The 23,777-nt window shown below is 42.0% G+C and overlaps 1 protein-coding gene across 5 annotated transcripts in view; it reads right to left on the bottom strand.

The window, feature by feature from the left end:
- The window catches only part of GPD2 (glycerol-3-phosphate dehydrogenase 2), a 139,096-nt gene extending 118,231 nt beyond the window's left edge, over positions 1 to 20,865 (bottom strand). The window contains exon 1 of one of the 5 annotated variants that reach the window (XM_070507796.1): positions 20,755 to 20,865. The gene's annotated coding sequence lies outside the window, so the exon portion shown is untranslated. Of the gene's footprint in view, positions 1 to 16,787; positions 17,091 to 17,482; positions 17,635 to 20,754 lie in introns of those variants that run through there. The other 4 variants (XM_044768891.2, XM_014858273.3, XM_014858272.3 and 1 more) reach the window with 4 other exon arrangements.
- Positions 20,866 to 23,777: the final 2,912 nt, after the last annotated feature.

Here is a 23,777-nt window from a genome sequence, read left to right as displayed (position 1 = left end):
TCTGCTCTGCAGATCACAGAATGGACAGTCAGCAATCTGAGTCATACCCCCACCATATGATCACCTCAGCCTTCGCAGCCACCTGACCTCGCTGGACTTCAGTTTCCTCCCATAAAAGACTGAGATCGTCTATACATTTCCTTCATTTTTTTTTTTTTTTTTAGGAAGATTAGCCCTGAGCTAACTGCTGCCCATCCTCCTCTTTTTGCTGAGGAAGACTTGCCCTGAGCTAACATCATGCCCATCGTTCTCTACTTTATATATGGGATGCCTACAACAGCATGGCGTGCCAAGCGGTGCCATGTCCGCACCCTGGATCCAAACCAGCGAACCCCGGGCAGCTGAAGCAGAACGTGCGAACTTAACCACTGTGCCACCAGGCCGGCCCCTATACATTTCCTTCTTCATGGCACTGCTGGCTCCCATAAACCGTGGCCTTTGCTCTCCAAGGCCTTCTGCCATTTTTCCCATCCAAACTGGACAGTGACGGTAGGTCACTCACCATGCCATAATGACTGCCATTACCATCCTCTTACCCAACTCTGACTTGAAAAAACAAGATTTTCATGCTGGTAATAATTATAATAAAGTAGAGAAAGGTCTAGAAATAAGTGGATACCCTTAAGTAAGTTAGACATTCTAGAATTTCTTTATTGCTTAGGAATTAATTCTTTCTGGGTTAATTACACTCTGGATGGAAATGGGTTAATGGGCAAGTAGAAAATTAATTATGAAGAGAGCAAAAGTAGATAAAACAGTATCAGTGTGTTTGTGTATTTCTCTCTTAAATGATATGTGCATACACACACACACACACACACACACACACACAAAGGCTAGGAGGATATACCCAAAAATGTTTAAAATCTCATCTTTGAATGGTAGAGTTATAAGTCATTTTTATTTTCTTCTTGTGTGCATAATTTTTTAAATTTCCAAAATGAGCATGTCTTATTATTGTAATAAGAAAAGGAAAAAAAACCCAGTTTGTGTGTGTGGATGTGTGTGTGAGAGAGAGAAGGAAAAAAAAGTAAGAACTCTAAAGAGCAGAATGCAGATAGATGGCTGACATTTGACTAAATCCCATATCATCTGACCATTACTTGAGTGATTTTCTTGTTACACAACTTTTCTCATCTTTAATGAACTAGACTAAAAGACCCAGACAGAGAAAGGAAGAGGTTAGTTTGCCTTTACAATTTATTAGGAATCTTGGAGCAAGAGCTGGAAAATGTCACAGATAAAAATTATCCACCTTATTCCAAAAAGCAGTCTCCACTCCAACTAGAACGAATTTGCCATGAGCATCTGACACAATAACTATTTAAGCCTCAGTTAAACTATACTAAACTAGTCTTGAATTTTTAGTTATTTCACATTACATGCTCTCGGGGATTAAAAGTTTAACACAACATCAGAAATCCCAACAATTAATCAAACCAGCAACTGCAAAGCTGATCAAACTGACTGGAATTGGGTGTTCCTCAAGGTTCAACTCCATAAGCACGGAATCTCTTCAGCCAACAACACACTGAGAGGGCTGCTCCACTGTGCCAGGCCCTGAAGGAAGCCCATGGATACACAGAGAAAGGAAAGACCATTCCAGATGAGGGCCAGCAATCCCTCTCTCCCCACCCTGCGACAGTTCAGTGCTTGCAAGCAGGAACCCAGCTACACAGCTCCAGGTACAGCTGGGATCCTTCTGGTCACAGGATGCTGTCCTTGGCATATTCAAAGAACACTACTGACCAGTCAATAGGACATTCTCTGCAGGAGGCAGTGAGTGTATGGATCATCAGACACGGATACCCCTGGATTGAATTCCTACTTGGCACTTACTAGCTGTGTGACTGACTGTGAGCTTTAGTCTTCTCATCCATGAAATCTCATCTACTTCATTCGTCATACTGAGAATTTGAGATAATGTAAATAAAGTGTAAAAATACATCTGCTGTCAACAACTCCCATTGCTAAGGTGAAACGTTACTGAGCACCTACAATGGGCTCCCACATTTGCAATGCCGAATTGGGGGGATATAGAAGACTGTGGTTAGGGGACAGAACAAAAGCAGCCAATCTACCCAGGGCCAGAACCCTGCCTTAGCCTAAGCAGCACTTGACTCTGACCGAGCAAGTGCACTTAAGACACACAGGTTGGGGAAATGAATCCCATCACTTCTCTGAAAAAACAGCAGACTGGCCTCTTCCGGCATTTCTCTAGCATCTCTCCCCAAAATAAACATTCTCTCAAGCAAACCGGATACTGTTATTTATGGAGTGTTCTAACAAAAATTAAAACCCTACAAAGCCCAACATCTAACACAGATCTAACTCCAGGCCACAGGTCACTGTTACAGAGGTCAGAGGGAGGCAGCAGGCTCTCACTTTAGGTCAGGTGCTAATCACATGGAGTCCAATGTTTATACGTCTATCTCTAGTAGTTCAGTTGATGGATTTAAAACACTCCCCGTAAGAAGCTTGATCAAAGGTTTGTGGCCTGAGTTAACCCAAATCACTGGGACAACTTTGACCCACAAGAATAGTTTTTTGTCCTTTGTTCAGAATACTTCTTGGCATTTATTTCTAGTTCAGAGAAGGTGAGGAATTGCCCTATCACAAACCTGAACACCATCTACCTTGGAAAAAATACTAACATAAAACCAAAATACCATCAAAACAGTCAACTCTATGAGTCAATAATTTTTTAAAGAAATCAAGCTACTTCTCAAGAACGTGTCCCTTCTAGGATGATGGCCTGATCTCAGGATATACAAACATATACCATGACTTTGGTTAACCTTACAGCAAGAAGCTGGAAACAAGGGTCAGTGACCCCATCTTAAATGCCAAAATGGGTCTTGTTCGGTCACTCGTTCAGTGTATGCTACCCACTGTCCTACAGTCTCCTGTGTCCCCCAAACCACCTTAACCCATGCCCACACAATCCCCTCTAGTCCCCACAATCTCCTCCACCACCCATCTATCCCCCCTTGCCCTCCCCTTACTACAGTTCCCTACACATCTACACTGAGGAGCGACTCACTCCTGCCACTTCACTGTACATTTGCCCTTCCCACTCCTCTCTTGCTAGGTTCTTACCTCTGATGTCTAATTTACAATACCTCAATTCTTTATTATATATAATTAGTCAGTTAATTCATGTAAGAGCAAGGAAACCAAGGTGTGAAGAGACCTAAAAGGAATTGAACATTGTAACCAAGGTTCCAGAAGGCTCCACATGCCAATCCTGCACTTGTAAACCAGCACTGGAAACTGCCTGGTCCATCACGCTTAAACACTACCAGAAAACCACATTTGTCTGATGTTTGTATTCCTTTGGGTGTGTAACTGAAAAAGTTAATGATTACAACTCAGCATAAAACAATGACAATGGTGAGCAAAACCGCTGGATAACTCAAGTAAATAGAAATAGTAAAAGAAAAAGAACACAAATTAAGTCTGCTTCCTATCCTAATTAATTCCATGGTCACCCATTTTCTTCTGCATCCATTCTATACTTCATCAGAAAAGTTGTCCCTACTGTTAAAAACAAAGAAAATGAAGACATACAAAATATAATTTAGATTTCACAACAGAAAGGCAATATGTAAACTCAAATACGTATTGAATTTTCATTTAGTCAACATTCATTGGCCACCTACTGTGTCAGATCATGAGTAAACAAAGATGAATAATTTACACTTTCTGCCTTTAAGGAACTCATAGCTTAGAGAAGAAGATTCTAAAACAAATAGAAGTGATACAAATAAGGTTTGGACAAGGCATTGAGAGAGTAATTACCCCTGAGGGAAAGGGGAAGTAGAAACAGCATAAGGACAGGTTTGTAGAAAAAGCAATAATGGACTCAAATGTTGAACGTTCACCAGGTCCAGGGTGAACATGAGCAAAGACATGATGGTATGAATGAATATCACATTTTCAGAACAAGAACAAGGGGGTGTGATACGCCTAGAGCACAGGATGGTGCAACAGTCATAAGTGAATTGCTGAGGAGAAAGAACAGGCAAGCAGAGGTCAATCTCTGGAGATCTTCAATGCCAGTCAAAGGAATTTGTTCTTTGTCCGGTTTGATTGCCAATGAAGGCTTTTAAGCAAATTCGTTGGCTACACACTGTGTTATAAGAACTGTGCTAGTTAGTTTATATGTGTTATATTAATCATCACAACATTCCTACTAGGATTAGATAGAATCACATTTGAATTTAAAAGACCGTTCCACCATTCCGTGTTCCCCAAAGCAGTGTTGGGAGATAAACTAAAAGAACATGAGTCTACGAGCAGGGAACTCAAGAGACTAGATGTAAACATCCAGACATAAACTCCTGAGGGTCTACACTAAGCTACTGTCAGTGACAATGAAAGGGAGAGCACAGAGTTCAAATACAGATACTAGGGGGATACAGATACTCTAGGGAGGCCTTTGCTCATCCTTGGTTACCACCCAACTTCCCCCAAGACATCCTTGGGAACTAATCCCAGCATACTCTACAATCCCCTTTACCTCAGTCATCACCAGAAACCCAATCTGCTCCATTTCTCACCTTCCCAGCCCTCCCTCCTCTTCATTCTGCTCTCTGGAACTCAAAATCTATCCTCAGCAAACTCCATTATGCTCTTTTCTCTGAATGTTCCTTTCACCAGGCAAAACCTTGAAAATGTGGAAAAACCAAGAGTGAACCTGAATTTTGAACAGACCTAATCACACTGTTTTCCCAGCATCCCATCAAGGAGAGGTTGTTTATACTCTCACATTTAAGTTTAATGTTCAGATAGTATAAATTGCGATGCCTGTACCAGTCGGTAAAACATCAAAACATCTATGAACCAGTTGATAACTAGCCCCTATCCTGGGACCTTCCTATGATCAAGCAATTAAAGAGTTAATGCCTAGTTTCACAAAAGGCCCCCAGGACCCAGTTCCAGATCTCAGGCGCGCGTCTTCCCATTCTATTTGAGTTGTAAATACTTTGAGTAACACCCCTGATCATATTCCCAAAATCTTCTAGCCTAGAAATGAATTGTGTCTCTCCATTTTACCTTCCAATTTCTCCTCTATCCTCTCAAAAATCTTACCTGTTTTGAAGCTCATGTCATTAGACTTTACCACCCACTAACCCTTCTTGCTGTCTTCTATCCATCTACTGCTCTTTCTCCTCATTCACTGATGACCTGAGCACCGGGCTGTTTCCCTTTCCAAACTCATACCTGTCTTCATTCTTGCTGTCTTCCACATCTACATAGAGGGGCCAGTTCCTCAACCACCTCACTTCTGATCATCTTTTCTTTGACTCTGCCTCAGCCGCTCACTCTCATTGTCATAACCTCTGATTTTGATATCACGATTACTTGCACTAGCAAGTGCAAATTGAAGTCAAGCACTCCATGCTATGAACACCACCTTCTCTCTTTCCAGCTCATCTTCTCTAGTATTGCCATTCCCACATCCTCTTGGCATTATTTGGCTTTCCAATCCGTTGATCCTACAATTTTTTCTATTATTGATTACACCCTCACTTTCCTTACTGCCCAGCTTAGGGTAAAGGTCCATCACTGTAACGTCTTCCTTGCAAGCAACCTTAACTTCTTTGATCCTCTCTTCCTGCTTTTTACTTACTTGGCAAATCCTCAAGTTGGTTAAGCCCAACTATCTGCCTGCACCACACCTCCACCTAAACAGCTGAAGAAACTGCCTGGAGAAAAACATACAACCACGACTAGTCTCAATTTAAATTCATGGCTGCAAATCTCTAATGGGTGATCCACATTGACCAGCAATCCTATTACATTTCCCCAGGATGTTTCAAAATAGCCATTTCAAATCTCCTTTTTTCCCAAAGCTGTTTCACCCTTCTCCACCCCAACATCATCACACTTCATTGGGAAAGTAGGATCAATCAGACAAGAACTCCATCTTCCCAAAACCCAAACCATGACTTATCAGCTTCTGTGCCTATTCTCTCTGCAGTCCTTCCTCTTACTATGAATGAGAAGTCCCTGTTCCTAGTAAAGTGCAACCCTGTCATTTGTGCCCCAGATCTCCTTCCTTTCTGGGTCTTCAGGAATTGAACTCTGACAATTATCTGTCCCTCTCTCCTGCCTTCATCAGTTTTTGCTCTCTATTTAATCACTCTATCATTTTCTCTCTACTTAACTATTTTCCCTTCCACTTAAACTCATTCTATTACTCTCTGCTTCTAACAAACACTCCCCTAAACAATATCTCCTTCCAAGAACTTTTCCATTTCTCTGCTTTTCTTCACAACAAAATCTCTTAAAACAGTTGTCTGTAAGCACTGTCTCTACTTCCACAACTTAGTCCAATAAGCTATCGTCTCAGCTTCTCTAGTCAAACTATACAACAGATTGTCAAAATCACAAATGCAATCTCGTTAATTGACACACTAGAACCATCTCCTTTCAAAAACATTTTGAACCCTTAACTTCAGGGATACCAGACTATCCTGGTTTCCTTCCTATCTCACTGGCAAATTTTTATTTTCTAAATAATACAGTGCTCCAATGGCCCCCTTCTCTATCTATACATTCCCTATAGGTAATTCTATCTAGTATCAAATATGACCTATGTGCAAATAACTCCTAACTCCATATCTTCAGCCAAAACCCCTCCCTGAAGCTCTGAACTCCATTTATCCAGTTGTCTAACTGACATCTCCAATGGAATGTCTAATAAGGGCCTCAAACTTAACACAGCCAAAACAGAACATTTTCTATCTTCCGTCAAGCCTGCTTCTCTCCCAATTCTCCCCTTCTCAGTTTAGGGCCCAGTTGCTCAAGTAAAAGATGTAAGTCTTTACCTCAATTCCTGTTTCCTCTCTCCAGATAATCTATCAGCAAGATCGGTCAACTAACTATCTCAAAAACATATCCCAAATCCATCCACTTCCTTCTGTCTTTAACACAATGCTTGTCCATACAACTATAATTTCTCAGTTGGACAACTAAAATAGACTCTTAACTGGAGTCCTGCTTTCAATCTTTCCCCTCCTACCTACCATAATACAGTCTACTTTCAGCAGCCAGTGCAGTCTTTGATAGCACACATTTTCAACAGGAGCAATAACATCCACAAGGGAACAAAATTGGTTCTTGGGGGCATAAAAAAACCTCATATATTACAATGATTTGTGGTCCTCCAAAGCTCAACTCTACCCAAAAAAATCTTACTACTTAATATTTAAGGAAAATTCTCTTGCTAGGGAGAAGTTAAACTTTTAATTAATTAATTTCAATTTAATTTTTCTTCTTGGAGAGACATAATGAAAAAAAAAAAGTTGAGACAATGTTTTATAGCAAAACTACATCATTTCATTTACTGGCACATAATCCGTAGAATGAAATCTAAATGCCCAGCCTGGCTTATAAAGCCCTATGGGATCTGGCCCTTGCCTACTTTTTAAAGACACTCTTGGACATTGTGGCAGGTTAAATAGTGGTGCCCATAAGATATTCACATCCTAAACCCTGGAACCTGTGAGTATTAGCTTATGTGGCAAAAAAAAAAAAAAAGTCTTGCAAATGTGATTAAATAAAGGATCTTGAGATGACCCGATTATCCTGAACTATCACGGTGGGCCCTAAATCCAATTACATATATCTATAAGAGGGAAACAAAGTGAGATATGACACACATAAGAGGAGGAGAAGGCAACATGACCAAGAGGCAGAGACTGGAGTGACACAGCCACAAGTCTGAAGCCATTAGCAGCTGGAAGAAGCAAAGAACAGATTCTCCCCTTGAGCCTCAGAAGGGTGCATGAACGGCCAACACCTTGATTTCAGGCCAGTGATATTGATTTTGGACTTCTGGCATCTCGTACTAAGAGCAAATAAATTTCTGTTGTTTTAAATCACCAAGTTTATGATAATTACAGCAGCCACAGGAAACTAATAGACACCTCTCATTCTCATTCACTAAGTTCTAAGGGTTTTTTTTTTACCTTCTTCTGCCCAAGAAATCCACCAGGAATACAATTAGGGTTTTGGCATCAGCTGTTTCCTCTGCTTGGCATGCTCTGCTCCTCATCTTTGCACAGCTAGCTCCTTCTGGTCATTCAAGACCTGGCTCAAATATCAGTTCTTCAGAGAGGCACTCCCACAGCATCCAAATGCAGAATCATCACGAAGCTCTCAGCATCTCACATGTCTCTTCTTTATTTAACCATTATTATTTCTTCCCCCAACTCCCTAGAATGTAAACTCTAAAAGAGCAGAGATTGTATCTGTTTTGTACACCACTATAATCTTAATTTGTAGAAAAATGTCTGGCACATATTAGGTGATTGATAAACTTAACAAATGAATGGATGATATAAGCAGGAGAAAAGATGGTGCTGCCCTTCAAGGAGAGGAGAAACAGCATTGGTGGGGGAGGGGAGATGATGAATCCTATCTTGACTGTGGGACATCCAAGTGGAAATGTCCACTGAGTCTGAACTCAGGGAAGAGGTCTGGTTGGCAATGTTAATTTGGGAATCACTGAAATCAGGGATATGGATGAACGTGGTGGTGCAGAGTATCTACAATGAGAAGACAGTGAACTACAGACAGTTTCTAAGACCTCCAATATCAAGGGGAAGAACTTGCAAAGCGACCCATACAGAGTAGTGCAAAAGCAGAACAAAGCATCATAGTAGCCTAATGAAAGCTCAGTTTCACAAAGGAGGGAATGAGCAGAATCACAGAAATTTCAAGTAATAAGGTCCCATTGATTTGCCAGTCAGAAGGACACCAACAATCACAACAAGAACTGATTCATCTAAGGTGAAACCCAAATTTCCAGCAGTTGTGGAGTGAATAGAAGGTGAAGAAGTAGAAAAACAATGTATAAAATACACTTTCAGGAAGCACGGCTTGAAAGAATGGAGCAAGTGAGCAAGTAGCTAGAGGGGAGTGCAGGGTAAAGGAATAGTTTTGGTTTTCAATCTTGCTTGCTTTTGTGATGGGAGAATCTTGAGCTTTCTTGTAAATATTTAAAACGCAGGTGAACATGGGGAAATTTGATAGAGTAAGATACATGAAAGGAACAGGGATCCAGAGTATTGGGGAAAGCACCAACTTTGGACACCTCTACCTCTAAGATGGTAGTTGATGGAATTGATGGATTCAGACACAGAGAAGATTTGAAGAGGCAAGCAAAATATTAACAGTTGACATGATATCTCTGTTTTCTCAGTATAATAGGATGCCAGAACACTGTGAACCCATATTCTCTTCTTCCTGGGCTCCCAGTCAGACTACATTTGCCCATCTCCCCTTGCTGGTAAGTGTGACTGTGCACCTGATTCCTGGCCAATGGTATGTGAGTGGAACTGCTACATTCATTTTGAGACTAAGCGTTTAGAAAGTGGAGGTACTTCTTCTCTTTCACCTTCCACTAGCTGGATGCCGTTGAAAACAGGTGAAAGCCCTAAGGGATGAGAGAGTCACGAATGAGAGGTTACAGGGTACCTGAATCATCAAGAGGAGGAAAGCCATCCATCAACCAAGAATATGACATGATCAAGAAATAAGCATCTGTTGTGTTTGTGCTTTTATCTATTTCCAGATCCTTCTGTTATAACAGTTTAGTCTGCTCTAACCACTAACAATCATCTTCTGATAAAACAAATGCTCTGGTGGGATACAAGTTTCAAAGAAAAGGTTTGGAAAAACTATGGTAAGAAACGGGAAAAGGTGCTGTCAAGAAACAGGCAAAAGAACTGCCCCACCGCTAGAGCAGAGAACACAGATTTGTATGTACCTCCAATTTGCATGATTGTGTTCATTTTCCCAATAGCATTCTCAAACACAGGTGTACGAGTGGAAAAGCAGACTGATACCAAGTTGCAGGTTGTTTCCACATCCATTAAGCCTAAAAAGGATTTTAACAATGTCATGTGTTCCCAGAAGTCAAATCACAAGGAATATTGCTGTAGCCAGATAGATCGTGCTATGCATTCAATGTTTGAACAAGTTTAGCATCATTGGTGGAACTCTGAGCCGCAGAGTCAAGTGTTAGGAATTGGAAGTGTTAAAAAGCAAATTGACATGAGTCGAGCAGTGGCATCCAAAGCAGCAAAAAGCAGGAAATATATTACAGAAATGCGAGGAGGATTCTCTCTTGATTCTTTCTTTTTTTTTAAAGATTGGCACCTGAGCTAACATCTGTTGCCTATCTTTCTTTTTCCCTTCTTCTTCTCCCCAAAGCCCCCCAGTAAGTAGTTGTATATTCTAATAGGTCCCTCTGGTTGTGTTATGTGAGATGCTGCCTCAGCACAGCCTGATGAGCAGTGCCATGTCCGCGCCCAGGATCCCAGCCGGCAAAACCCTGGGCTGCTGAAGCGGAGCACGCAAATTCAACCACTCAGCCACTGGCTGGCCCCTTGATTCTATTTCTTTACACAGTTTTTAAGAGAGTTTCTTTCATACCAGAAAATAACTATGTGGCTTAGAGTGAGTCACTTAGTTCTCTGGAACTTTGTTTCCTCAATGATATCCCAGGATTCACTGTTGACACATGAGACAATGTCCACAAAGTGCTTAACCCAGTGCCTAGAAAATGGTGATTGCTCATTAAAAGATACTTATCATTACTACTTATTATTAATAATAAAAAGATGGGCTTGGGTTAGATCTCTAACCCCTTTCCTATTTTAAAATTCTGTAAATCTGTATTTTTTTAGACCAATATCCCAGCTACTTAACCGTGGGCTAGGATGGGAGAAAGGAGGTAATACTAGAAAACCTAAGGAAAGAAAGAAGTGGAAACACACTTGTTCTGACAAATCCCTAGAAGCATATGCCAGGAGGGAGATGCGAGGAATGCAGCATCCTCCAGATGTGAATGCTATATGTGGAGAGGGTGAGAAAAAGGAAATCCCAGAGGAAAAGTTAGGCCAGGGTCCACCGTGAACAGAACCCACTGGCCAAGACGGGCTTCCCCTCAGGCAGGACAAGAACAATAAAACGCCGCGTATTTTTTATGGGCTTTAAATTCGTGCATTCCGGCCACATCATTTTACAGACAAAGAAACTGAAAGGTGCAGAGACTGACCAAAGCCACACTTAAGTGGCTACGTGACTTCAGGGATGCGCACAACTAAGCAATGCTCCCCAAAAGCTCCTTCTTCCTAGCCTACGTAAATGGTCCCCAAGATTTTATCCCCTTACAATCCAGAGACCTTTGAAAAGGTGACGAGTTAATTTTATCGATCATCTTGTTATGAATTAATTTTCTGGGTTCTTTCTTAAGAGATTGGATTAGGCGGGCAGGTGGAAGAGAAGGGAGTAATTACCGAAGAGAAGGGGGCCCCAAAAGCCCTGACAAAGGTGGCTGACCCCTGCGTGGATATCCAGTGACGTCCTCATTTGTAGACTCCTACACTGATTTTCTTCAGTGATTGCCTTTATAACCTTGGTTCAACTGCAGTAATTCCCTTCCCTCTTCCTAAATATCCTTTAAATATAAAGACTGACACATGTGTAGGAATATAGCGGAGGCCTGAATAAGATAAAATCCCCAGTTTCACTAATTACCTGAAATGCATCTGCCTGTATGTTATCTGCTATCTTATCACACCCAACGCATTCCTATCTCTTATTTCTTGAGTAATTAAGGGATGAGTGAATTATGAGTCAGCCAGCTATTTACCAGGTGTCCCCCACATGCAAGTCACTTACGTTGGCATGTGAGGTCTATAAAATTGTGTAAGATCCAGCCCTTGCTCTGCATGATCTTCTGCAGGAAAGGAAATGATGCATGTTTTCACATAATTATCATAAACAGAGTAAATGAGAGACTTATGAGTAACAGAAAAAGAGTAGTTGAAGGGTTTAGGAAATGTACAAAACACTTCTGACTGGGGCAATGAGGAAAAGCCCCATGAAACTGGTAGCCAGTGGTCAGGACATTCACGGATAGGAAGGATTTCAAAAAGGTGAAAAAGAAGGAAGAGGGTTAGCATAGGGGCAGCAGTAGGAATAAGATAGTTTTAGGGAATTCCAAGTAGTCCCATTTGGCTGGATCAGGGAAGATAAGGGCAGAAGCTTAACACTGGGGCAAGACTGGAGAAGCCTGGATTCCAAGACAAATATTTGGAATTTGATCCAATAGGACAAGGTACCCAAGGAAGGGTGGAGCAGAGAGCAATACGATCAAAGCCGCTTGACATTACCGCGATGAAGCGAAACATCCTTTCTCTATTCAATTTAAATAAAAGAAAAACGACTTTTGAGAACCTAGTACTCTGAGTTGTATTATTTTCATCACTTTTCAAATGTATTTAGAAGTTTATTGTGTTTTATTGAAATAATAATGGCACATAAAATCTTAACCAAAATTTTCCTAAAATGTTTACCTTGAACATAAATTTTTGTTCCTCTTGTACATAACCAACTGAACTTTAGTGGACACTGATGAATATAAGATATGTAATAAAGCTTTCTAAGCATATGCCACCAAGTCATACTCGGAGGCCACCTCATTTGACAGTAGCAACTTCTAGAAATCGTATTTTCAGAGACAAGCTTCGCTGTTATAGTATGTGGGGTTTGTTTTCCCTTCTATATTAAAACCTTTTATAGTAGGATATAGGTGGGTAATCAAATATGAGATCTCACGGAAGCCATATTACTTTTAAAGAATATGAGGCTTGAAAACTAAATAAAATAGTCATTGTTTGAAACGTACCCACGTTTTAACAGTTTCTCACTATTAAAAAATATTAAAGTACATCAGTAATAATTTCATTTTGCCCGAAAAATTAAAGATGTCCTCCAAAAATGTTTTAAAGTTTTTTTAATACATATACCAGAGTAAATTTTTAGTTAGAAGGGAAACATTTTCTATTAACTAATTTTTTCCTACTAATTTTAATGAACAAATAGAACCAAAGCTTGAGCTAATTAAAATCACGAACCATGTTTGTCTGTTACATAAATCAGAAATCTGATTTTGAAAGAGCCAACAGAAACTTTTCAACTGAAAAATGGGAAACAAGAGCACAGATATGATACAGGAATAAATATTTAACCTAAAGAACCAGTAAGCACCTCCAAAAAAAGATGAAAATCTTGGAAAACAGAAAAAAAAAAAAGAAAAAAACATGGTCACATTCATGCCAGGACACAAAATTAGAGTTCCCCACAAACTCTGACCACAATCATTAACGAAACATCCTCAGGTATTCAAACCATAATCTCCTTGCACTTCCTTTTCCTTAAATATTGCTGAGATCAATCCCTGGTCAGATAATACAGGAAGAGGTCCCATCTAAAGTTGTTAGAGGGCCTGGCTTGCAGCCACCTTAGCCCTGTCTTTCTCACTTGGAGTTGAATCTGCTCATCTTTCCCTCTTACATTTCTTTCCCCTAACATGTCAACAATTCTAAAACAAGGAAATGTACAATATGCCTTCTTAGTTTCTTCTTTCCTGATGACACAACTTCCAAGTTTTCTCCTTATTTCAAAGATGATCAGTTCTTCCAGAATTCAAATTTTCTTCTTATTTCAAAGATGATGAGTCCTGGTGGAATTATCTAAGTATTTTGATGACCATCTAAAATCACTTTAACAATACCTTCTCAGTTTAGTTCCATTCAGTCCTTCTCTATCTCCCAAAATAAGAATCCTGAAATTAGCCAGTTGTGGAGGTCCCAAACCTAATGACTAGTAATTTTCCCCTGAAATTTCAGATGAAAAATATATCCCATTGCACACAACTGGATAGAGTAACAGGCAGACCATTTGACACATTTTATGCAAGTATGTTAAAAGTGGCAAGAATGAAGAGTTGTAATTTTTAACTCTAATCCTGGGCTTTAAAACTTCAGAAACATAGTGAAAAGTGTTATTTAGCACACACACAGAATTTTACCGTAGGTTTTCTAACATACTTTTCCAAAGAAAGTTCACTTTTGAAAGTCATTGGGCTGGCTTTTTAATACACTGAAGTACAAAATGGCAAACATTCTTGAAACAAAGATGATCTTCTCCTGCTGTAATCTTCAGGAAATGTTAAGTCTCTCAGTTGCTGAAGTGACAGTCTCTTCACCACAAAATTGTCTCCACTACTTGAGCCCACATTCACATCTCCCTTCCACAACCACAACAGTGAAAGTCGACATTCTACCACTGGGTATATGACTATGCAAGATCTTATGTTGGTCCCTAATTGTTTTATATCTATATGTTTTACCTTGTTAAACAAACTCTAACCTTCTCAAAAGCAAGATAACCACACTTTTTCTTTTCTTTTTTTTTTTTTTGAGCAAGATTAGCCATGAGCTAACATCTGTTGCCAATCTTCCTCTTTTTGCTGAGGAAGATTGGCCCTGAGCTAACCTCTGTGCCCATCTTCCTCCACTTTATATGTGGGACGCCTGGCACAGCATGGCTTGACAAGTAGTGCATAGGTCCACACCTGGGATCCGAATCCACAAACCCCGGGCGGCCACAGCTGAACACGTGAACTTAACCACACACTTAACCGCTGTGCCACTGGCCTGACCCCAAGATAACCATACTTTTTCTTTACCTAACACTTGTTACTACTTAACGCCACACAAACCTACAGAAAGCTTCATTTAAGTAGACAAGTGTTACATATATTTGATTTCTAAAGCTCTTTCTGAAGTGTTGTTTCTGTGCTTAGGACAACCTAGTGAATCCGGATGTTGACAAGCAGACAGAATCAAATTTTGGAAAACCTAAGCAGAAACATCATCACATGAAAAAAAATAAAGAAGAGAAGTTAGATAATGATCTGGAAATTGCTTCCCTTCTCTAATAACCACAGCTGCCACGAACCACCTTCCCCCTCAATCACACACACCAAATTAAAGGGGAGAAAACCTGGATAATTCACACACAATATGCAAGAGCTAAATTATCTAGCTGACTATATTCTTTGCCCAAATCTTCCCTTTTTGAATACAAAAAGAAAAAATATAAGAAGGAAGAAAGCTAACATTTTGAAGTCTCCTACCTGACAGGTATGTCACTAGTGGTTTTACATGTGCTATATCATATATTATTACCCACATTTTGCCGATCAAACAATTGAGGCTCAGGGAGTTTGAATAGGCTGCCTAAGGCCAAAGTCTCTGTTCTCTTTCCCTCACCACACTCAGCTAGAGTTTATCCCACAGTTCATTCATTGAGAAAAACATTTATTGGGGGTTATTACAAGTTAGTCACCACTCTAGGCACCAGAAATACGAAAGTGTGTAAGGCTGACCAAGCCCTCTTACAGAACTGACATTCTAGTGATAAAAGAAAACAACCAAACTGGGTAATTTCAGAGATATAATAGTTTACTAATGTGATTTATGTACAATAACAGTCAAATCTTGTAAAATCTCTCTAATGAGATTAAATAGTTAGAAAAACTAAACTGGGGGGGGCGTAAAATCCACTGACAATTGGTAACACTGTGGCCCTCTTGTCAAGTACTGAGCCACCGCCATTGCATCTTTTAATAAATCAGAGAGAGGGAAAAAGAAGCAGACCTTTAATCCTGCTCAGAATTTCTTTATAAAATAAAGTGATTATGTGAGATGTAGTCCAATAATGTTGGTTCTCAAACCCCAAATGGACAGCTCCAACAATGCTGGTTTTCAAACCCAAAATTCCATCTTTTATCTATTATTCACTAAGCCACTACTGCATTATTTGAAGAGTTGATTTGTGAAAATCAAGGAAGTGTTGTAACTTGACACATGCCCCTATAAGACACACAGAGGGGTTTCAACATCCACATCACAAGGAGTCCAGGCTGCGCATGGTTTCCACTGGGCAATGGCATCCAGCTCTCAAGTGGATTGCCAGCAAGAACTGTAGGACTCAGAGACCGGAGAAGTCAGTAGCTACCAGGAAGTGCCTGGCCCCAGTGTGGCAGTTGCCATTACTCTGCACACTCAAAAAAGAAACTTCACATCTCAAACTTGGAACATATGCAAAATTCTAACAGTTTTGTTTTAAGCAATAAACACTCCATGTAATTTACTCTTCCTTCCCTCACCTATTTATACGAGTATAAGTTGACCAAATTAGCTGTTAGCTATTTCTATAGCTGCCTCTCATGATATTTATAATTCGTTGTGTAATTTGGGTTGGCCCATGTCACTAAGACTTCGTGAGCATTTGTGTTTGTAAACTACTTGTAACTCCTAAGGAAGGCTCTTCCCGAGTGAATGCTCCTCTGCACAAGGCAGTCTAAAGACCAACGGCGAAGAGCAGCGCTTCATTCACAGGACTACACCGTTCTGCTAAAGCACTCTGCAAATCTATTTTTGCTCGTATAAATCACTATGCGGGGAGTGGAGGCGGTTTTAAGTTAATCAGTGTACATCTTCCATTTCCTCCTAGAACTGTCACACTCCAGCAGCTAAGATCCTCAGAGAAGCCTCAGCCCCCTTCTAGAATCTTTCCCTCCCTCGCTTCAGAGGAAGCAACAATCCTTAGGAGCAACATCCACAAGCCAAAAGTTTGCAGTAAAACTTTCAAATAGACACCAACCCTTGCCCAAAAGTCCTGCCACTTAACTAAGGGGGCAAATGTATTACACCCACCGCCCTCCAAAATGTAAACAGCTAAACCCTAGATAAGAATAAATCCACCTTCTGATGTTGGGGAGAAATTCTTTCCCCCAATTCCCGCCACCGCCCACCCCAACACTGGAGTCCTAGAGGACTCGTCGGAGTCAGAAAGGGACCACTCCCCCTACAATCCCAGGGGCGAGGGAAGAGGGTCTCCCAGGAAGCACACACCTGAGATTGATCCTCCCGCGAGAGGAGAGAGAGCAGAAGCACCTAGTTCCTCCGGCCGGGGCGGAGTCTCTGCCTCCCCCTGAATCAGAGCCTCGGCCCTGGTCCTCACGGCGAGGCGCGCGTAGATGTCACTCCGGGGCAGGCTGAGCCCTTGTAACCCAACCCGCCCGGCGTCGCCGCGCCCCCGCCTCCCTGGCGACTTCCTCCTCCCGCCCCTGCTCCTCCTCCCTCCCCGAAGGCTGGCCCGGTGGCGCCGCTGCCACATCCAGCCCGGATACCCCGGGCCCAGGCTCCTCCGGCCCAGCAGGGAAACGCGGAAGTGCAGGCGGGAGACCCGGGCGGGGGAAAGCGTGGCGAACCAGCGGGCGGCGACGGAGGTCTCTGCCGCCCAATGAACGTGACCAGACGGGGACACGGGGACGCAGGTCCCGCCGGGTGGGGCCGCGGCGCAGCGGATGCCATGGCCCTCGCCCCAGGCTGCCGTTCCCGCCCTGCGCCCTCGCGGTCCCGCGCTTCAGACCCTCCGCCTCGCCTTGCCAGCCCGGTGGCAGGCAGGGAAGCATTGGCCGCGCTAGGCCGGGGGCAGATGGGGGAGGTGTCCGATTTCCTCTGCCTTCCCCCCTGCGGGTGCCCTAGCCACCTGCCCGGGAGAGAGAAGACACTCGCCCGCCTGCACGCTGGCGGCGGTGGCTTACCTGATTTCTCGTCACCCGCCCGCTAATCTGGCTTCCCCTACTCGGCAGGCAGGCTTCCCTAGGCCTAGAAACGCGTCCAGGAGGCGGGCGGACCCCTGGGATCCCGCCGTCAGAACCCAAAGCCCTACGCCCGGGCTCCCCCCGCGTGCGCTGGAGGCGCGCCACCCTCCTGACCCCCGCCTGAATGTCAGCGCGGGGACCCGCAGGGAACACCAAGCCCGGGCACTGGGGGATGGGATGCTGAGCACAGGCTCCTCAGGCCCAGCTTCTTACAGGTGGGGGGAGGCGGAGAGCCCCGGCCGCAGAGCAGCAGGCTCCCAGTTGCCCCATCAAAAACCGACCCTGCCCACTGAGCATGCCCAGCTCACTTGTTGGACCTACGAGTGTTAGGCGAGCCCGAGTGGACCCAAGGAGGACGCAGATGGGATTCAAGTGGACCCCATTTCTTTAAGACCTTTCCTCCAAAGACCTCTGGAAGCTTTACAAATAATGCTTCTACCCTGGTGTTGGAAAATACCCAGGGGAGGGTTAGAAAGGCCTTCCAAAAGGAAGGCAGCCAAGTTAGTTTGAACCAAAATCGCAGTGGTGGGTTTTTTCAGGCAGTTATTTATTGTCACTTACTAATTTCTTTAAACACCCCAGAATTATTATAATTGACCCAGAGGAATGTGTGGAGTTTTTGGGCCCCCAACTCATAGTTACTTCAGGAAACCAGCCTATCCATTGGATAGTCTATCCAATGGAACAGTGGTTATGAGCCTCAGATACACGTTAGAACTGGGGAAGGGGGTGGGTGGATATAAAATGATCAAGGCCAGGTTCTCATCCCCACACCAGTTGAATCAGTCTGTGGATGGAACCTGGAAATGCTTATATTTTAAATCTGTAGCTCTCAAAGGTAGCCAGTAGCCCTCAGCACCACCTGAGAACTTGATAGAAATGCAAATTCTCTGGCTTCACTCTCGACTACCTAATCGCTAATCTCTGGGGCTGGGTCTAGCTATCTGATTTAACAAACCCTTCTCAAGCACGCTAAAGGTTGAGAACTACGGTTTAAAACCTCCCCCAGGTGATTCCAATGACAAATAAAAATGACAAGCAATAGGATATATTGGAGAATATGAGGAAGCCATTTGGTATAAACCTAATTCAGCCTGACCTTGTCTTTCCAAAAGGGCCTGACCGAGGCCGTTGAGCATGCATTGTATATCTGCTTTAGATATTCCCTATGGCAAGAGCAAAGGCCCTTGAGATAAAGGTGCAACTTCCCTCCCCCTCCCAACGTTGGCATTCCCTTAAGGATTAAGCATCTTTCCTTAGGCTAGGAACTGATTGCTGTGCTCACCTGTGACCACCCAGCTCAAGACAATAGGCTTGCCTCCTGCTACACCCTCTGAAATAACAGACCCACTACCTGCTGTGTCCATCAAGCGCTGTGCAGACAGGGCAATCTTGTGACTATTGTGGGAGGGACATTTCAATCATATGTGAAACGGCCTGTATGGGGGTATATAACCGCTCTGTATACCTCACTTCTTTGGTGCCCTTTCTTCCTTCGGGAAGAAAGGCCCTGGGCCATGGTCCTCAGATTTCAGCTCAGAATAAACTCACCCAAATTTTCATTTATAGATTAGTTATGGATTATTTTCGTTGACACTAATAATCAGCCAGGGTTGAGAGCCCCTATAATAGACCAATGCTTTCACACTTTTTCAAATCCCATTTATCTAGAAGAGCAACATGTTACACAGAAAACGAATAATCTGGTTGAATCGAGGTGCCAGTCCTGGATTTCTTTCCCACTAATTCTTCCAGAACAGTTCAGTGCTTGGAAAATGGACACCATCTGTTATTTGCTTTTGCACTCTGGGGCCTAGCACGGTGCCTGTAATATAATAGATGTTTGGTAAGTGTTTATTGATTTGAGATGAATGCTTAGGTGAACGATTTGTTCCAGACCCTAATATGCCTACTATTTATTTTCCCACAAGTCCTGGTCACCTTGCTAGCTAACGAGCCAGCAGGGATTCAGTTCTCATCAATAACTTATTACCATCTGTGATGGTCTAACCCAAGTCAGCCACTGATGGAATAGGACATGGGAGCCGGTAGAGAATTTTGAGGAGGTGAGAACAGTCAGAAGCATTGGACATGATTTTGGTTGCTCAAAGCAACCAAAGAAAAGCAGAGAGAAGCTAGGCATCAGTAGAATTCAGAAAGGGCACCAAAAGAAAAAGGTGTGTATGGGAGGGGTTAAGGGGAAAGAGGCAAGGAAGCTTAACATGATCAACCTCCAGCTTACTCTGGATCTTCTTTTTCTAAACAACCCACCTCCACCCTCCACTTCCCCATCCTCCATTGCTGTTGTTAGGCACCCCTTCAAGTCAGCTCTGACTCCTGATGACCCTATGAATGAGTGATGTCCACAATGTCCTGTCTTCCCATCTCATATTTGGTCTTCGTCTTTTCCTGCTGCCTTCTACTTTTCCCAGCACAATTGTCTTTTCCAAAGAATCCTGCCTTCTCATGATGTGCCCAAATTAGGACAGCTACCCTGCATACACACATCTGATCTCAACTACAGCCTTGAAACAAATTTTAAAAATCGGCAATTGTTGTAAAATAGTTACTTCCATTTACTGGATAAAAACATTGCTGACTTGTAATTATTCTGCATAAAGTAGGCATCTACTTTTGTTCAAGGCAAAAGTGGTAAAGTTACTAGTTTTTAAAGATAAACATTAGATAATTTCAAAATGCAAAGGTTTATGATACTTCTGCTTTTAAGACCCACAGAAACGTACAAAATCAAAAATCAGTCCAATTTACTCCATCAGTATTTTCTAGAAGGAATAAAATATAAAAATAATTTTTTCCTTTCAGCCTTATTCGTAATGCTTTCACACATGGAATACTGTTTATGAGTACCTAAAGTCGCTTTCTGCCTCTCTCTCTCTGCCCCTGTGTCTTGCTTATTATGAAAAGAATTCCAGAGTTCGGTTGCTAATGGAGGTATCTAACAGGAGCATAATTTCCCACAGGCCTCAGCAATGACTTTTCATTATTGAGATAATTCTGTGGGAAGGAGGGGAACTACTCTTCAGAATGAAGTGTTACACTAGATCCACAAACAATGTTCAAAACCTTCCCTACACACAAGTACGCTTGCTACAGCTTCTTTTTGCTCAGGGAATTAAAACAAAACCAAATAAACAGGTGGAGGGCTACAAAGGGGGGAAGATGAGCGAGGGTAGAGGAAGGGAATCACTTACCATAACCAAATCTAGAAACGTGAAGTAATTATTTCGGCAAAAGGCAATCTACTGAAGACCAAGACCTCAGGGTAGTTAGTCTTAAGTGTTTCTCCTTGTCCTCCTAAGCATGACTCAGCATTTGGAATGAAACTATGTTTACTGTCTTTCAGATTGAGAGTGTCAAATAACTTTAGTGCCACTAACTCTCTTCTCATGTGCCTAGGAAAACTTCAGGACAGTTGTGGGTTTTCAGGCTCACAAGGCTACCAGCGTCTGAAAAGCTTTCCCCTTTTCATTCGTTCCTGTCTTACTAAAGCGTCAGCTGGCCACCATTAATTTATCTTGCTTTTGCAGTGTTGTCAGGTGAATTTAGGTTATTTTCTACATTCTAGTATAACAAATGAGCAAGAAGGTCTTCCCTTCCCAAGCCTGGAGAGTAGGCTAAGACTTTTTAAACCCAACTGCTGGGGGTGAAATTTCCCCAACATACAGGAAGCTTCCATTGGGGATTCTACCACACACCTTTTATGACCATCCACCACATGCCTAGAGCCAACTGTTTTAGTCCCTGCCCTTTTCCAGAGAGAAACAAATTTTCCCCAGTTGTTCATTATGAGTCACCAAAGCTCATAGTAAAATTTATGGGATATAAGGATTGAAAGTGTTCATAAATGTTATTAACTCCCACACTTTGTTTTACAAATGATGAAACCAAGGCCTGAAGGGATTAAGTAACTTACCTAAGGTTACACTTAGCTAAACAGAGAGCTAAGAAAGACTAAAATGAGAAACTGTTTGGTATAGAGAACAGTATGTAGGCTTCAGATCCATCCTCTTTAACCAGGTTCTTTAACCTTGACCTGGTTCTCTAGCCTCCCAGAACCTCAGTTTCCTCATCCGTGAGGATGTTAATAGTGAACATTCACACAATGTTTACTCTGTGCCAGGCACAGGCTTAACAAGGTCCATGTAATCTTTAACCTTCAGAATAACTCTATGAGTTTTTGGTTTTGCTTTGCTTTTACAAATGGGAAAATTGCCTTTCAAAATTGTTAAGTGACGTGCCTAAGATAACACAGCTAGCAGACTAGAATTGAATGGATAATATACATAAATGCCTGGCATATAAAAGTTGTCAATAACAGTATCACCGATGTCAGTTCCCTTCCTTAAACCCCAGGCCTTTTGACTCGTGGTCCCATCTTGGCCAGGACACCTTTGTTCTGAGCTCTGATTACTGTGTATGCTCACATGTTTCTTATAGTACATTATTTTAGTAGTTTATATAATTTAGGCAGTACTGTATGCATCTATAATCTTATCCATTGTTAACAACAGTTACAGACACAAGGAAGATAACCAAAAATTAAACAAAGACCACAAGTTGACCACTTACAAAGAAAAAAGCTAATATAGAGTTCCTAAAAGATTAACAATGCTGTCCAGGAAAACCTTAAAACAAATCCCTGAGCAGGACTGGACCAGTGACTTTGGTGCTTTGAGATTAGAACAGCCCATTTAGCTGGCCTCCACCTACTGTCACTTGAATTCTTAAAAGTGGAACTAGAGACAACTGAAAATAGACGACAGAAAATCTTCCCACATCAGTGATTCTCTGAGTTAGGATCAAGAATGAGGTGAAAATATATGATCCTTGAAAAGAGGAAATAAAAATACTAAATATATTTTTAAATGGGTACTTTAAGTTTTATTTCTGCTTTATAAGAATCTGGGAAAGCATTTTTAAAATAAATTTTTAAAGCACCAATATAAAGTGGCACCAGGAAACCTGCTTAGATTTAAAGGTCTTGAGGGTAAAGGAAATGTGAATTCCCTCCTTAAGCAGCATCCACCCTGTTCCTAGGACAAGGCAGCCTGAAAAGAAGCTTTTGCAAATGTTGATGATGTAAATTGAATAATGTCTCTGGAACACAGCCTCCTGTTTAATAGCAGGAGGAAGGTTGTGGGTAAGCAGAAATGTCCCAAGAAACTCATGCAGAGAACGTGAATAAGTATTAGGCTCTGATGTGGAAGCTGAAACCAAATGGAGAATTGGGTTCTTCAGAGTAAATCTGGTCATGATTCAGTGAACGAGGCGCCTGAGCTGAGGGTAAACAACCCAAGAAAATGAAGACTTGTTCATTTCCACATCTGAATACCTGTCGTATAGCCTGGAGATGGCTTAAATTTCAGCAGTAAATGCTTAAAACAAACTTGACTGCTGTGTGCAATGTTATAATGTGATTTTTTTAAATGAACGAATCTGAACAGCAAAAATAGAACAAGAATAGCAATGGACAGGGTTTATGTCTGTGCATGATTAGCTTTAAAATTAGAATATTATGTCTTAATTCAGCAGCCTCGAAACACGTAGGCATTGACCTAGTTTCTGCTGAGCCAAGAGGAAGACAGTTTACACACAGCTCGTATAAGCTAGAGAGTAACAGGTGCTGTTCCCTCAGCAAATACCCTGGCCTCAGAAGCGAATCTCCTTCATTCCTCCTCCGTCAGCAAAAGCATCATGCAAAGCCGAAAAGTGAATGATAGGAAAGTAGAGAATCTTTATTCTGTTATCTTTGGATTATATATTGAAGTTTGTTTGTTTTGTTTGTTTGTCTTGGTGAGGAAGATTAGCCCTGAGGTAACATCTGTGCCTATCTTCCTCCACTTTGTACGTGGGTCACTGCCACAGCATGGCTGGCAAGTAGTGTACGTTCACGCCTGGGATCAGAACCCATGAACCATGAACTGCCAAAGCAGAGTGCACAAACTTAACCATTACACCACCAGGATAACCCCTAAAGTTTGTTTCTGAAATGGCTCCTTCAGGGCGTGAAAAACAGAAGGAGAGAACGGTTCAGTATGACCTCCATCAAGGAGAAATTTGACAATTTAATGGAGAGCCTATTATTTTAAAATTCTCTGGGCCTCACTGTAAACAGATAACCCTTCCCTTCCTACCTAACTCTTAACCCTGGCCAAGTTTCTGAGACCTGAGACAACTTGACATGCAATAAGAAGCTAGAAAGTCATGTCAGGGC

This window comes from Equus asinus, chromosome 4, assembly GCF_041296235.1.
Source record: "Equus asinus isolate D_3611 breed Donkey chromosome 4, EquAss-T2T_v2, whole genome shotgun sequence".
Taxonomy (NCBI): Eukaryota; Metazoa; Chordata; class Mammalia; order Perissodactyla; family Equidae; genus Equus; species Equus asinus.
This window is presented reverse-complemented; position numbering and strand designations above follow the sequence as displayed.